General features: G+C 42.3%; 8 non-coding genes across 8 annotated transcripts; all 8 read right to left on the bottom strand.

Moving 5' to 3' along the window:
• Window positions 1-1,503: 1,503 nt before the first annotated feature.
• On the bottom strand, window positions 1,504-1,586 carry Trnal-uaa. The gene has a single exon. It is a non-coding gene; the product is annotated as a tRNA-Leu (tRNA).
• Window positions 1,587-3,229: 1,643 nt separating this feature from the next.
• On the bottom strand, window positions 3,230-3,312 carry Trnal-uaa. The gene has a single exon. It is a non-coding gene; the product is annotated as a tRNA-Leu (tRNA).
• A 1,820-nt stretch (window positions 3,313-5,132) lies between these two features.
• On the bottom strand, window positions 5,133-5,215 carry Trnal-uaa. Its single transcript has one exon. It is a non-coding gene; the product is annotated as a tRNA-Leu (tRNA).
• Window positions 5,216-8,010: 2,795 nt separating this feature from the next.
• Window positions 8,011-8,093, bottom strand: Trnal-uaa. The gene has a single exon. It is a non-coding gene; the product is annotated as a tRNA-Leu (tRNA).
• Window positions 8,094-9,759: 1,666 nt separating this feature from the next.
• Trnal-uaa lies at window positions 9,760-9,842 on the bottom strand. The gene has a single exon. It is a non-coding gene; the product is annotated as a tRNA-Leu (tRNA).
• An 844-nt stretch (window positions 9,843-10,686) lies between these two features.
• Window positions 10,687-10,769, bottom strand: Trnal-uaa. The gene has a single exon. It is a non-coding gene; the product is annotated as a tRNA-Leu (tRNA).
• A 1,757-nt stretch (window positions 10,770-12,526) lies between these two features.
• Window positions 12,527-12,609, bottom strand: Trnal-uaa. Its single transcript has one exon. It is a non-coding gene; the product is annotated as a tRNA-Leu (tRNA).
• A 1,473-nt stretch (window positions 12,610-14,082) lies between these two features.
• Trnal-uaa lies at window positions 14,083-14,165 on the bottom strand. The gene has a single exon. It is a non-coding gene; the product is annotated as a tRNA-Leu (tRNA).
• Window positions 14,166-15,000: the final 835 nt, after the last annotated feature.

Raw genomic sequence — 15,000 nt, 5'->3', positions numbered from 1 at the left:
GAGCGAAAACACCTAAAGCTCCACGAGGCTTCGGCAGGGGATGGTGGTGATCCCTGCTGTACTCTTTCACCACAACTTTCTCTCACTCTTACTTCCTGTTTCTGTTGTACCTGTATCTCAAAGGGCCGGCCTTGTCACTGTCTGTGTCACGCTGAATATCCCCGAGAACTACGTTAAGGGTGCACGTGTCTGTGGAGTGCTCAGCCACTTACACGTTAATTTCACGAGCAGGCTGTTCCGTTGATCGGATCAACCGGAACCCTCGTCGTCGTAACCGACGGAGTGCTTCCATCCACATGTATGCATGACTGAAGTCGCCTGGCTTAATGGTTAAAGTACTGGTCTCACGATCGTAAGATTTTGAGTTCAATTTTCGGCGGGCCGTTACCTCTTTGTGTAAGACACATTCTGTGTGAAGCTGAATCTACCTGGAACCACGGTAAGGTGTCTATGGAGTTCTCAGCCAGTTTTAAGTTAATTTGTCGGTCAGGCTGTTCCGTTCCTTGGATCAACTGGTAAATCTGACCGTTGTAACCTATAATGTGCCAGTTTTTGTTTGTATGTCTGTACGTACCATTTGTAACTTCGTAGGCATGAGTAGCACTTGGCACTGTTTCACAGCGATGGCATCCTGTAGGTTAGGCAACCCAGCCATTACTTACCCATTCTTACGGTGGTCAAATAAGAAATACACTGGTCTGGTCACTTCTGTTGCTTTCTCCACGTTTCAAGAGAGGCCGCCATGGATATGACGAAACACCCACACAAAGGTTCTAATATTAAGTAACCCCTCCGATCCTGCCAACTACTCTCTGTTGCTCTGTCTTTTAATGTATTTAAAAAGACGGCCATTAACAAGAAGTTCTCCAAAAGGCGGCGAGCTGGCAGAATCGTTAGCACGCCATGCAAATTACTTACATCCGACTCGACATTCTGAGATCAAATTTCGCCGTGGTCGACGCTGCCTTTTATCATTTCGGCATCCATAAAATGAATACTAGTTGAGGAATGGCTTGACTGGATATCATAAACAAATAAATTATTTCGGGAACTAATGACGTCAACACCTCGATGACCGGATGGTTAAGGCGTTGGACTTATGTTCCAATAGACTAGTGTCCGCGTGGGTTCGAACCCCACTCGTGGTAGTATTTCTTTATATTTTATTTTTAGCGTCAGGGATGGCTATGTGGTGAAGAAGCTTGATTTGCAACCAACTTGTTTCGTATTCAGTCCGACTGCGTAGTATCTTGTGCAAGTATCTTCTGTTATAGAGCCAGCCGGTCCAAATATCAATGGGATTGGGTTTTTCTATTGTCGGTCTGTTTTATCTGTTTAGCCTGTGTGTGTATGTGTACATGTATATGCTCTTTTATTGTTTTACTTGTTTCAGTCATTTGAAAGAAAAAGCGAAGTGCAATTGAACCCGATACCACGTGGTTGAAAATCGAGCTCCCTAACCACGCAGTCATGATTATATCTTAAGATAAAAAAAAAACGAAATAGCACGAGTGGGGTTCGAACCCACGCGGACACTTGTTCATTGGAACTTAAGTCCAACGCCTTAACCACTCGGCCATCGTGCTGCTCGTGTTTCATTCTTCAGAAATAATGTATCTGTTTATGAAGATGAAATCAGACATGCAGCCAAGAGGGAAACGTTTTAAAATTCTATCATATCTAATGAAGTGGTCAATACTCAACCAGTTAACAACTCATTTACGTATCTCACTTTCCAACCTCATGGTTCCGGTTTCATTCCCACTGCGTAGTGCCTTCGGCTACTGTTTCGTACGATAGGTACGGGCCAATCAAATCCTTGTGAGTGGATTTCGAGAACGAAAACTAAAAGACGCACGTCGTATGTGTGCGCGTGTGTGTGTCTGTGAGCGTGTGTGTGTATACGAGCGCACGTGTTTCTGTGTGCATGTGTGTGTTTCCGAGTGTGTGTGGTTATGTCTGTGTTTGGCCCCCAACACTATCTACCCTTCACAAACAGTGTTGGTGTGTTTGCGTTCCTATAACCTAGAGTTTCGGCAATAGAGACCGATACAATAAGTACCAGGAATAATTATCTGGATTGAAAAATAATTACTGGAGTTGATTCATTTGACTAAATATTCAAATCGGTGCCACAGCATGGCCGCATTCTAATGGCTGAAACAAGAAAAAACGTAAAAGATAAAAGATACACACACATACACACAGACATACATACATACATACATAAGTTTGTATGTGTATATGTATGTGTGTTTAAGTCCGTATGTATGTGTGCATGTATTTATGTGTGTATGCATGCATTGTGAAGGCGCATGGCTCAGTGGTTAGAGCGACGAGCTTACGATCGTGAGGCTGTGAGTTCGAATCCCGAACCGGGCTGTGTGTTGTGTTGTTGAGCAAGACACTTTATTTCCGGTTGCTCCAGTTTACTCAGTTGTATGTACGTACCATTGGATACTTCGTAGGCATGCGTTGTACGCGGCCTCGCACTTGGCATTGTTTCACAGCGATGGCATCCTGTAGGTTAGGCAGCCCAGCCATTACTTACCCATTCTTACGGCGGTCAAGCCAAGAAATACTCTAGTCTCGTCACTTCTGCGACTTTCTCCATGTTTCAAGAGAGGCCACCATGGATGTGGCGACACCCGCACAAAGGTTCTAATATTAACTAACCCCTCCGTTCCAGCCAACTACTCTCTGTTGCTCTCTCTTTTGTATTTAAAAAGACTGCCATTAACAAGAAGTTCTCCAGAAGGTGATAAACTGGCAGAATCGTAAGCACACCATGCAAATTACTTATTACAGTATTTCGTCCGATTCGGCATTCTCAGTTCAAATTTCGCGGAGGTCCACTGTGCCTTTTATCCTTTCGGCATCCATAAAATGAAAACCAGTTGCGGAATGGCTTGACTGGATATCATAAACAAATACATTATTTCTGGACTTGAAGGCGACAGCTCCTCGATGGCCTGGTGGTTAAGGCATGAGACTTAAGTTACAATGGACAAATTTCTGCGTGGATCCAAGCCCCACCCGTATTAATTTTTTTTATAGTTAATTTTTAGCTACAGAGAATACTATGTGGTGAAGAAGCTTGATTTGTTTTACTTGTTTCAGTCATTTGAAAGAAGCAGCGAAGTGCAATTGAACTCGACACAACGTGGCTGAAAATCACGCTTACTGACCACATAGCCATGTTTATGTCTAAAAATAAAAGAAAACAAGATAGCACGAGTGGGGTTCGAACCCACGCGGACAATTGTCCATTGGAACTTAAGTCCAACGCCTTAACCACTCGGCCATCGTGCTGCTTATGTTTAATAGGACGAAAATAATGTATCTGATTATGGAGATGAAACCAGACATGCAGCCAAGAGGGAAACGTTTTAAAATTCTACCATATCTAATGAAGTGGTCAATACTCAACCTATTAACAGGTCATTTACGTATCTCACTTTCCAACCTCGTGGTTCAAGGTTCATTCCCACTGCCTGGCACCTTGGGCTAGTGTTTCTTGCTATAGTCGTGGGCCGATCAAATCCTTGTGAGTGGATTTGGTAGACGAAAACTGAAAGACGCCCGTCGTGTATATGTATTGTGCATATGTATGTGAGTATGTGTGTATGTATGGGTGTATGTATGTATGAGGTATGTATGTCTTTATGTATGCGTGTATATATGTTTGTGTGTATATGTATGTATGTGTGTATATATGTGTATATGTGGTTGTGTATTTGTATGAATGTGTGTGTGGATGTGTGCATGTATATGTAGGTTTGTGAAGGTGCGTGGCTTAGTGGTTAGGACATTTAACTCAAGATCGTAAGGTCGTGAGTTCAATTCGCGGCGACGTGTTGTGTCTTTGAGCAAGACACTTTATTTCACGTTGCTCCAGTCCACTCGGCTGGCAAAAATTAATTGTATCCGTATTTCAAAGGGCCAGCCTTGTCACACTCTGTGTCACGCTGAATCTCCCTGAGTACTACGTTAAGCGTACACGTGTCTATGGAATGCTCAGCCACTTGCACGTTAATTTCACGAGCAACCTATTCCGTTGATCGCATCCGGTGGGACCCTCGTTGTCGCAAGCGACGGAATGCTCCTTATATGTGAGTTGATGTATGTATGTATGTATGTATGTATGTATGTATGTATGTATGTATGTGTGAGGGCGCGTGGCTTAGTGGTTAGGGCATTCGGCTCATGATCGTAAGGTTGTGAGTTCGATTCACGGCGACGCGTTGTGTCCTTGAGTAAGACACTTTATTTCACGTTGCTCCAGTCCACTCAGCTGGCAAAAATGAGTTGTACTTGTATTTCAAAGGGTCAGCCTTGTCACTCTCTGTGTCACGCTGATTATCCCCGAGAACTACGTTAAGGGTACACGTGTCTGTGGAATGCTCAGCCATTTGCACGTTAATTTCACGAGCAAGCTGTTCCGTTGATCGTATCAGCTGGGACCCTCGTCGTCGTAACCGGCGGAGTCTTTATGTATGTATGTATGTATGTATGTATGTATGTATGTATGTGTGCATGTATGTATGTATGAGTGTGTCTGTTTATGTATGTATGAGAGAAGGCGTGTGGCTAAATGGTTAGAGTACTGCTCTCATGATCGTAAAATTGTGCGTTCGATTTCCGGCAGCTCGTTATCTCTTTGTGTAAGACACTATATTTCATTTTACTCCAGTCCACCTAGGTTGCAAAAATGTGTTGTTCCTGTAATTCAAACGGACCAACCTTGTCCCACTCTGTGTCATACTGAATTTCTCTGAGAACCGCGGTAAGGGTTGCGTGCCTGTAGAGTACTCAGCCACTTGCAAATTAAGTTCACGGTTAATCTGTTCCGTTCCTCAGATCAACCGGAACATTCACCATAGTAACCTAAGGTGCGCTATATATATACATTCCTATATATATGCCACCATATATATAGGGATTAATAAACGCATTGAATGTTTTCAGTACAACAGATCCCCTCACTATCACTTTCTTAGATCCGGGACAACAGCAGAAGATACATGCACAAGAAGCAGCTAAGTGCAACTGAACTCGACACAACGTGGTTGCAAATCGAGCTCCCTGACCACATTGTCATTATTATGTCTAAAAATAAAATAAAAGCAAAGTAGCACGAGTGGGGTTCGAACCCACGCGGACAATTGTCCATTGGAACTTAAGTCCAACGCCTTAACCACTCGGCCATCGTGCTGCTTGTGTCTAAGAGACCGGAAATAATGTATCTGTTTATGAAGATGAAACGAGCCATGCAGCCTAGACGGAAATGGTTTAAAATTCTTTCATATCTGATGAAATGGTCAATACTCAACCAATTTTTAGCCTCATGGTTCCAGGTTCAGTCCCATTGCCTGGCACATTGGATTAGTGTTTCCTGCTATAGGCGCGGGCCAATCAAATCCCTGTGAGTGGATTTGGTAGACGGAAACTGGAAGAAGCCCGTTAAGTGTGTATTGTGTGTATGTATGTGTGTGTGTATGTATGGGTGTGCTTGTGTATGTGTGTATGTATGTATGTTTGTGTATGTATGAGTGTATGTGTGTATGTGTGTACGTATGTGTATATATAAATATATGTATGTATGTCTGTATATGTATGCATGTGTGTATATGTGTATGTGGTTGTGTATTTGTGTGTATGTATGTGTGTGTGTATACGTGAGTTTATGTATGTAGGAGTGAATGTATGTATGTATGTGTTTATGTGTGTGTGTATGTATGTGTTTATGTTTGTGTGTATGTACGTGTTTGTATGTATGTATGTGTGAATGTATATTTCTATGTCTGTATGTACCATTGGTTACTTCGTAGGCATGCGTTATACGCGGTCTAGCACTTGGCGCTGTTTCACAGCGATGGCATCCTGTAGGTTAGGCAGCACAGCCATTACTTACCCATTCTTATTGTGGTCAAACCAAGAAATACACTGGTCTGGTCACTTCTGTTGCTTTATCTATGTTTAAAAAGAGGCCGCCATGGATGTGGCAACACACCCGCACAAAGGTTCTAATATATAGTAACCCCTGCGATCCAGCCAACTAGCCTCTGTTGCTCTGTTTTTTAATGTATTTAAAAAGACCGCTATTGACAAGAAATTCACCAAAAGGCAGCGCGCTGGCAGAATCGTTAGCACCCTATATAAATTACTTAACGGCATTTCGTCCGACTCGACAACCTGAGTTCAAATTCCGCCGAGGTCGACGCTGCCTTTTATCCTCTCGGTGTCCATAAAATGAGTACCAGTTGAGTTTTGGTGTCGATGTGTTCAAATTAGTTCCTCCCCCGAAATTGCTGGCTTTGTCTTAAAATGTTAAGCCAATAATATGTTTTCCGACGGCACTCAGCCACCCTCGAGCCACTCGGATCTAGGTTCAGTCCTATCGTGGTAACTTAGGCAAGAGTCTTCTACTACAGCCTTGGGCCAACCAAAGCCTTGGTAGACGGAGTCTGAAAGAAGCCCGTCGTGTATATATATTTATGTTCGTGTGTCTTTGTCTGTTTGTCCCCGCACCATCTTGACAACCGATGCTGGTGTATTCTTGTCCCGAAACTTGGCTGTTCGGCAAAAAAAAACCGATAGAATGAGTATAGGCTTACAAAGAATAATTCCTCGCGTCGAATTCTTCGACTTAAGGCGGTGCTCCAGCTAAGCCGCAGTCGAATGTATATATCGTCTATCTTTTAACTATTACTTGTTTCAGTCATCAGACTGGGGCAATACTGGGGCACCGCTTTGAAGAACTTTTAGTCGAATGAATCGATCGCAGCACTTATTGTTTTATTTCTAAGCCTGGTACCTAGTCTATCATCTTCGTTTGCTGAACCGCTTCGTTACGGAGACATAAGTACATCAATACAATTGTCCAGTAGCAGCGGCTGGACAAACATAGACACAAAGACACGCGCACGCACACACACACACGATATATAAATGTATATATATATATTATATATATTATATATATATATATATATTATATATATATATATATTATATATATATATATATACACGCACACAAACGACGGGCTTCTTTCAGTTTCCGCCTATCAAATCCAGTCACAAGGAAGTGGTCGGCTTGCAGCTAGTGCATCATTTATCGAAACTGAGCCCTGAATTATGTGGCTAGAAACAGAAATATGTAAATGAGTTGTTAATCAGAATATAAAGTCTCTAATTATTAAACACATCATTAGACATGAAAGATTCTGTGACGATTAGCACTTGACTGGATTTCATAAACAGATACATTATTTCTGGGGAAAAAAATTTTAGCAGCACGATGGCCGAGTGGTTAAGACGTTGTACTTAACTGCTAATGGACTAGTATCTGCGTGGGTTTGAACCCAACGCGTGCTAATATTTCTTTAAATTTTATTTTTAGCCTCAGGGATGGCTATGTGGTGAAGGAACTTAATTTGCAACCACGTTGTTTCGTGTTCACTCTCACTGCGTCGCATCTTGTGCCGGTATCTTGTATTGTAGTCCCCGACTGGTCCGAATATTAGGTGGGGTGAGGCTTTTCTATTGTCTGAATGACGGCCCGATGTCTGCCTATCTGTCTTACCTATTTGGTCTGTGTGTGTGTATGTATGTATACGTTCTTTTATTGTTTTACTTGTTTCAGTCATCTGACAGCCGTCAGAGGTTATTGTCGAGTAAATTATAAGCCTAGTATTTATTTCATCGTTTTCTTTCGCCCAACCGATCAGTTACCGGGACATAAACACACAATCATCGGTTGTCAAGCGACGATTGGGAGGGACAAGCATAGATATACACAAATATATACGTTTAAAAATACGACGGACTTCTTTCAGTTTCCGTCAGCCAAATCCACTCACAAGGCTTTGGTCTTCCCGAGGCTATAGTAGAAGACACTTGCCCAAGGTACCACTCATTGAGACTGAACCCTGAAGCATGTAGTTGGAAAGCAAGCGTCTTGCTACACAGCCACATGATTATGTCGAGAAATAAAATAAAAACGAAATAGCACGAGTGGGGTTCGAACCCACGCGGACACTTGTCCATTGGAACTTAAGTCCAACGCCTTAACCACTCGGCCATCGTGCTTCTCGTGTTTAATTCTTCAGAAATAATGTATCTGTTTATGAAGATGAAATCGGATATGCAGCCAAGAGGGAAACGTTTTAAAATTCTATCATATCTAATGAAGTGGTCAATACTCAACCAGTTAACAACTCATTTACGTATCTCACTTTCCAACCTCATGGTTCCGGTTTCATTCCCACTGCGTAGTGCCTTCGGCTACTGTTTCGTACGATAGGTACGGGCCAATCAAATCCTTGTGAGCGGATTTGGTGGACGAAAACTAAAAGAAGCACATCGTATGTGTGCGTGTGTGTCTATGTGTGTCTGTGTGCGCGTGTGTGTGTCTGTGAGCGTGTGTGTGTATACGGGCGCATGTGTGTCTGTGTGCATGTGTGTGTTTCCGAGTGTGTGTGGTTATGTCTGTGTTTGGCCCCCAACACTATCTACCCTTCACAAACAGTGTTGGTGTGTTTGCGTTCCTATAACCTAGAGGTTCGGCAATAGAGACCTATACATTAAGTACCAGGAATAATTATCTGGATTCAAAAATAATTACTGGAGTTGATTCATTTGACTAAATATTCAAATCGGTGCCACAGCATGGCCGCATTCTAATGGCTGAAACAAGAAAAAACGTAAAAGATAAAAGATACACACACATACACACAGACATACATATATACATATATAAGTTTGTATGTGTATATGTATGTGTGTGTAAGTCCGTATGTATGTGTACATGTATTTATGTATGTATGCATGCATTGTGAAGGCGCATGGCTCAGTGGTTAGAGCGACGAGCTTACGATCGTGAGGCTGTGAGTTCGAATCCCGAACCGGGCTGTGTGTTGTGTTGTTGAGCAAGACACTTTATTTCCTGTTGCTCCAGTTCACTCAATTGTATGTACGTACCATTGGTTACTTCGTAGGCATGCGTTGTACGCGGCCTAGCATTTGGCATTGTTTCACAGCGATGGCATCCTGTAGGTTAGACAACACAGCCATTACTTACCCATTCTTACGGTGGTCAAACCAAGAAATACTCTAGTCTCGTCACTTCTGCGACTTTCTCCATGTTTCAAGAGAGGCCACCATGGATGTGGCGACACCCGCACAAAGGTTCTAATATTAACTAACCCCTCCGATCCAGCCAACTATTCTCTGTTGCTCTCTCTTTTGTATTTAAAAAGACTGCCATTAACAAGAAGTTCTCCAGAAGGTGATAAATTGGCAGAATCGTTAGCACACCATGCAAATTACTTAACAGCATTTCGTCCGATTCGGCATTCTCAGTTCAAATTTCGCGGAGGTCCACGCTGCCTTTTATCCTTTCGGCATCCATAAAATGAAAACCAGTTGCGGAATGGCTTGACTGGATATCATAAACAAATACATTATTTGTGGCCTTGAAGGCGACAACTCCTCGATGGCCTGGTGGTTAAGGCATGAGACTTAAATTACAATGAACAAATTTCTGCGTGGATCCAAGCCCCACCCGTATTAATTTTTTTATAGTTAATTTTTAGCTACAGGGAATGCTATGTGGTGAAGAAGCTTGATTTGTTTTACTTGTTTCAGTCATTTGAAAGAGGCAGCGAAGTGCAAATGAACTCGACACAACGTGGTTGGAAATCACGCTCCTTGACCACATAGCCATGTTTATGTCTAAAAATAAAAGAAAACAAGATAGCACGAGTGGGGTTCGAACCCACGCGGACAATTGTCCATTGGAACTTAAGTCCAACGCCTTAACCACTCGGCCATCGTGCTGCTTATGCTTAATAGGACGGAAATAATGTATCTGTTTATGGAGATGAAACTAGACATGCAGCCAAGAGGGAAATGGTTTAAACTGCTTTCATTTCTAATGAAGTGGTCAATACTCAACCTATAAACAGGTCATTTACGTATCTCACTTTCCAGCCTCGTGGTTCAAGGTTCATTCCCACTGCCTGGCACCTTGGGCTAGTGTTTCTTGCTATAGTCGTGGGCCGATCAAATCCTTGTGAGTGGATTTGGTAGACGAAAACTGAAAGACGCCCGTCGTGTATATGTATTGTGTATATGTATGTATGTAAGTATGTGTGTATGTATGAGGTATGTATGAGGTATGTATGTCTTTATGTATGTGTGTATATATTTTTGTGTGTATATGTATGTATGTGTGTATATATGTGTATATGTGGTTGTGTATTTGTATGAATGTGTGTGGATGTGTGCATGTATATGTAGGTTTGTGAAGGTGCGTGGCTTAGTGGTTAGGGCATTTAACTCAAGATCGTAAGGTCGTGAGTTCAATTCGCGGGGACGTGTTGTGTCTTTGAGCAAGACACTTTATTTCACGTTGCTCCAGTCCACTCGGCTGGCAAAAATGAATTGTATCCGTATTTCAAAGGGCCAGCCTTGTCACATTGTATGTCACGATGAATCTCCCTGAGTACTACGTTAAGTAGAACAGATCCCCCCGCTATGACTTTCGTAGATCCGAGACAACAGCAGAAGATACATGCACAAGAAGCAGCTAAGTGCAACTGAACCCGACACAACGTGGTTGAAAATCAAGCTCCCTGACCACATAGTTATTATTATGTCTAAAAATAAAATAAAAGCGAAGTAGCACGAGTGGGGTTCGAACCCACGCGGACATTTGTCCATTGGAACTTAAGTCCAACGCCTTAACCACTCGGCCATCGTGCTGCTTGCCTCTAAGAGACTGGAAATAATGTATCTGTTTATGAAGGTGAAACGAGCCATGCAGCCGAGACGGAATGGTTTAAAATTCTTTCATATCTGATGAAGTGGTCAATACTCAACCAATTTTTAGCCTCATGGTTCCAGGTTCAGTCCCATTGCCTGGCACATTGGATTAGTGTTTCTTGCTATAGGCGCGGGCCAATCAAATCCATGTGAGTGGATTTGGTAGACGGAAGCTGGAAGAAGACCGTTAAGTGTGTATTGTGTGTATGTATGTATGTGTGTATGTATGGGTGTGCTTGTGTATGTGTGTATGTATGTATGTGTATGTATGAGTGTATGTGTGTATGAGTGTACGTATGTGTATATATAGATATATGTATGTATGTCTGTATATGTATGCATGTGTGTATATGTGTATGTGGTTGTGTATTTGTGTGTATGTATGTGTGTGTGTATACGTGAGTTTATGTATGTAGGAGTGAATACACTGGTCTGGTCACTTCTGTTGCTTTATCTATGTTTAAAGAGAGGCCTCCATGGATGTGGTGACACACCCGCACAAAGGTTCTAATATATAGTAACCCCTGCGATCCAGCCAACTAGCCTCTGTTGCTCTGTTTTTTAATGTATTTAAAAAGACCGCTATTGACAAGAAATTCACCAAAAGGCAGCGCGCTGGCAGAATCGTTAGCACCCTATATAAATTACTTAACGGCATTTCGTCCGACTCGACAACCTGAGTTCAAATTCCGCCGAGGTCGACGCTGCCTTTTATCCTTTCGGTGTCCATAAAATGAGTACCAGTTGAGTTTTGGTGTCGATGTGATCAAATTAGTTCCTCCCCCGAAATTGCTGGCTTTGTCTCAAAATGTTAAGCCAACAATATGTTTTCCGACGGCACTTAGCCACCCTCGAGCCACTCGGATCAAGGTTCAGTCCTATTGTGGTAACTTAGGCAAGAGTCTTCTACTATAGCCTTGGGCCAACCAAAGCCTTGGTAGACGGAGTCTGAAAGAAGCCCGACGTGTATATATATTTATGTTCGTGTGTCTTTGTCTGTGTTTGTCCCCGCACCATCTTGACAACCGATGCTGGTGTATTCTTGTCCCCGAAACTTGGCTGCTCGGCAAAAAATACCGATAGAATGAGTGTAGGCTTACAAAGAATAATTCCTCGCGTCGAATTCTTCGACTTAAGGCGTTGCTCCAGCAAAGCCGCAGTCGAATGTATATATCGTCTATCTTTTATCTTTTACTTGTTTCAGTCATCAGACTGGGGCAATACTGGGGCACCGCCTCGAAGAACTTTTAGTCGAATGAATCGATCGCAGCACTTATTGTTTTATTTCTAAGCCTGGTACCTCGTCTATCATCTTCGTTTGCTGAACCGCTTCGTTACGGAGACATAAGTACATCAATACAATTATCCAGTAGCAGCGGCTGGACAAACATAGACACAAAGACACGCGCACGCACACACACACACGATATAAAAATGTATATATAATATATATATATATATATTTATATATATATATATTTATACACGCACACAAACGACGGGCTTCTTTCAGTTTCCGCCTATCAAATCTAGTCACAAGGAAGTGGTCGGCTTGCAGCTAGTGCATCATTTGTTTTACTTGTTTCAGTCATTTGAAAGAGGCAACGAAGTGCAATTGAACTCGACACAACGTGGTTGAAAATCACGCTCCCTGACCACGTAGCCATGTTTATGTCTAAAAATAAAAGAAAACAAGATAGCACGAGTGGGGCTCGAACCCACGCGGACAATTGTCCATTGGAACTTAAGTCCAACGCCTTAACCACTCGGCCATCGCGCTGCTTATGTCTTATAGGACCGAAATAATGTATCTGTTTATGGAGATGAAACTAGACATGCAGCCAAGAGGGAAATGGTTTAAACTGCTTTCATTTCTAATGAAGTGGTCAATACTCAACCTATTAACAGGTCATTTACGTATCTCACTTGCCAGCTTCGTGGTTCAAGGTTCATTCCCACTGCCTGGAACCTTGGGCTAGTGTTTCTTGCTGTAGTCGCGGGCCGATCAAATCCTTGTGAGTGGATTTGGTAGACGAAAACTGAAAGACGCCCGTCGTGTATATGTATTGTGTATATGTATGTATGTGAGTATGTGTGTATGTATGGGTGTATGTATGTATAAGGTATGTATGTCTTTATGTATGTGTGTACATATGTTTGTGTGTATGTGTATGTATGTGTATATATATGTGTATATGTCGTTGTGTATTTGTATGAATGTGTGTGTGGATGTGTGCATGTATATGTAGGTTTGTGAAGGTGCGTGGCTTAGTGGTTAGGGCATTTAACTCAAGATCGTAAGGTCGTGAGTTCAATTCGCGGCGACGTGTTGTGTCTTTGAGCAAGACACTTTATTTCACGTTGCTCCAGTCCACTCGGCTGGCAAAAATGAATTGTATCCGTATTTCAAAGGGCCAGCCTTGTCACACTCTGTGTTACGCTGAATCTCCCTGAGTGTACACGTGTCTGTGGAATGTTCCGCCACTTGCACGTTAATTTCACGAGCAACCTATTCCGTTGATCGCATCCGGTGGGACCCTCGTTGTCGCAACCGACGGAGTGCTCCTTATATGTGAGTTTATGTTTGTATGTATGTATGTATGTATGTATGTATGTATGTATGTATGTATGTATGTATGTGTGCATGTATGTATGATGTATGTATGAGTGTGTGTGTTTAGGTATGTATGAGAGAAGGCGTGTGGCTAAATGGTTAGAGTACTGCTCTCATGATCGTAAAATTGTGATTTCGATTTCCGGCAGCTCGTTATCTCTTTTGCGTAAGACACTATATTTCATTTTACTCCAGTCCACCTAGGTTGCAAAAATGTGTTGTTCCTGTAATTCAAACGGACCAACCTTGTCCCACTCTGTGTCATACTGAATTTCTCTGAGAACCTCGGTAAGGGTTTCGTGCCTGTAGAGTACTCAGCCACTTGCAAATTAAGTTCACGGTTAATCTGTTCCGTTCCCCAGATCAACCGAAACATTCACCATAGTAACCCAAGGTGCGCTATATATATATATATATATTCCTAGATATATGCCACCATATATATAGGGATTAATAAACGCATTGAAGGGTTTCAGTAGAACAGATCCCCTCACTATCACTTTCGTAGATCCGGGACAACAGCAGAAGACGCATGCACAAGAAACAGCTAAGTGCAACTGAACCCGAAACAACGTGGTTGAAAATCGAGCTCCCTGACCACATAGTCATTATTATATCTAAAATAAAATAAAAGCGAAGTAGCACGAGTGGGGATCGAACCCACGCGGACATTTGTCCATTGGAACTTAAGTCCAACGCCTTAACCACTCGGCCATCGTGCTGCTTGTGTCTAAGAGCCCGGAAATAATGTATCTGTTTTGAAGATGAAACGAGCCATGCAGCCGAGACGGAAATGGTTTAAAATTCTTTCATATCTGATGAGGTGGTCAATACTCAACCAATTTTTAGCCTCATGGTTCCAGGTTGAGTCCCATTGCCTGGCACACTGGATTAGTGTTCTTGCTATAGGCGCGGCCAATCAAATCCTGTGAGTGGATTTTGTAGACGGAAACTGGAAGAAACCCGTTAAGTGTGTATTGTGTGATGTATGCATGTGTGTATGTATGGGTGTGACTTGTGTATGTGTGTATGTATGTATGTATGTGTGTGTATGTATGAGTGTATGGTGTATGTGTGTACGTATGTGTATATAGATATATGTATGTATGTCTGTATATGTATGCATGTGTGTATATGTGTATGTGGTTGTGTATTTGTGTGTATGTATGTATGTGTGTGTGTATACGTGAGTTTATGTATGTAGTATGTATGTATGTATGTATGTATGTATGTATGTATTATGTATGTATGTATGTATGTGTGCATGTATGTATGATGTATGTATGAGTGTGTGTGTTTAGGTATGTATGAGAGAAGGCGTGTGGCTAAATGGTTAGAGTACTGCTCTCATGATCGTAAAATTGTGATTTCGATTTCCGGCAGCTCGTTATCTCTTTTGCGTAAGACACTATATTTCATTTTACTCCAGTCCACCTAGGTTGCAAAAATGTGTTGTTCCTGTAATTCAAACGGACCAACCTTGTCCCACTCTGTGTCATACTTAATTTCTCTGAGAACCGCGGTAAGGGTTTCGTGCCTGTAGAGTACTCAGCCACT

The sequence above is a fragment of the Octopus sinensis genome, linkage group LG4, assembly GCF_006345805.1.
Source record: "Octopus sinensis linkage group LG4, ASM634580v1, whole genome shotgun sequence".
Classification (NCBI taxonomy): domain Eukaryota; kingdom Metazoa; phylum Mollusca; class Cephalopoda; order Octopoda; family Octopodidae; genus Octopus; species Octopus sinensis.
The sequence above is the reverse complement of the archived record's forward strand: the minus strand, read 5'-3'. Positions and strand labels throughout refer to the sequence as shown.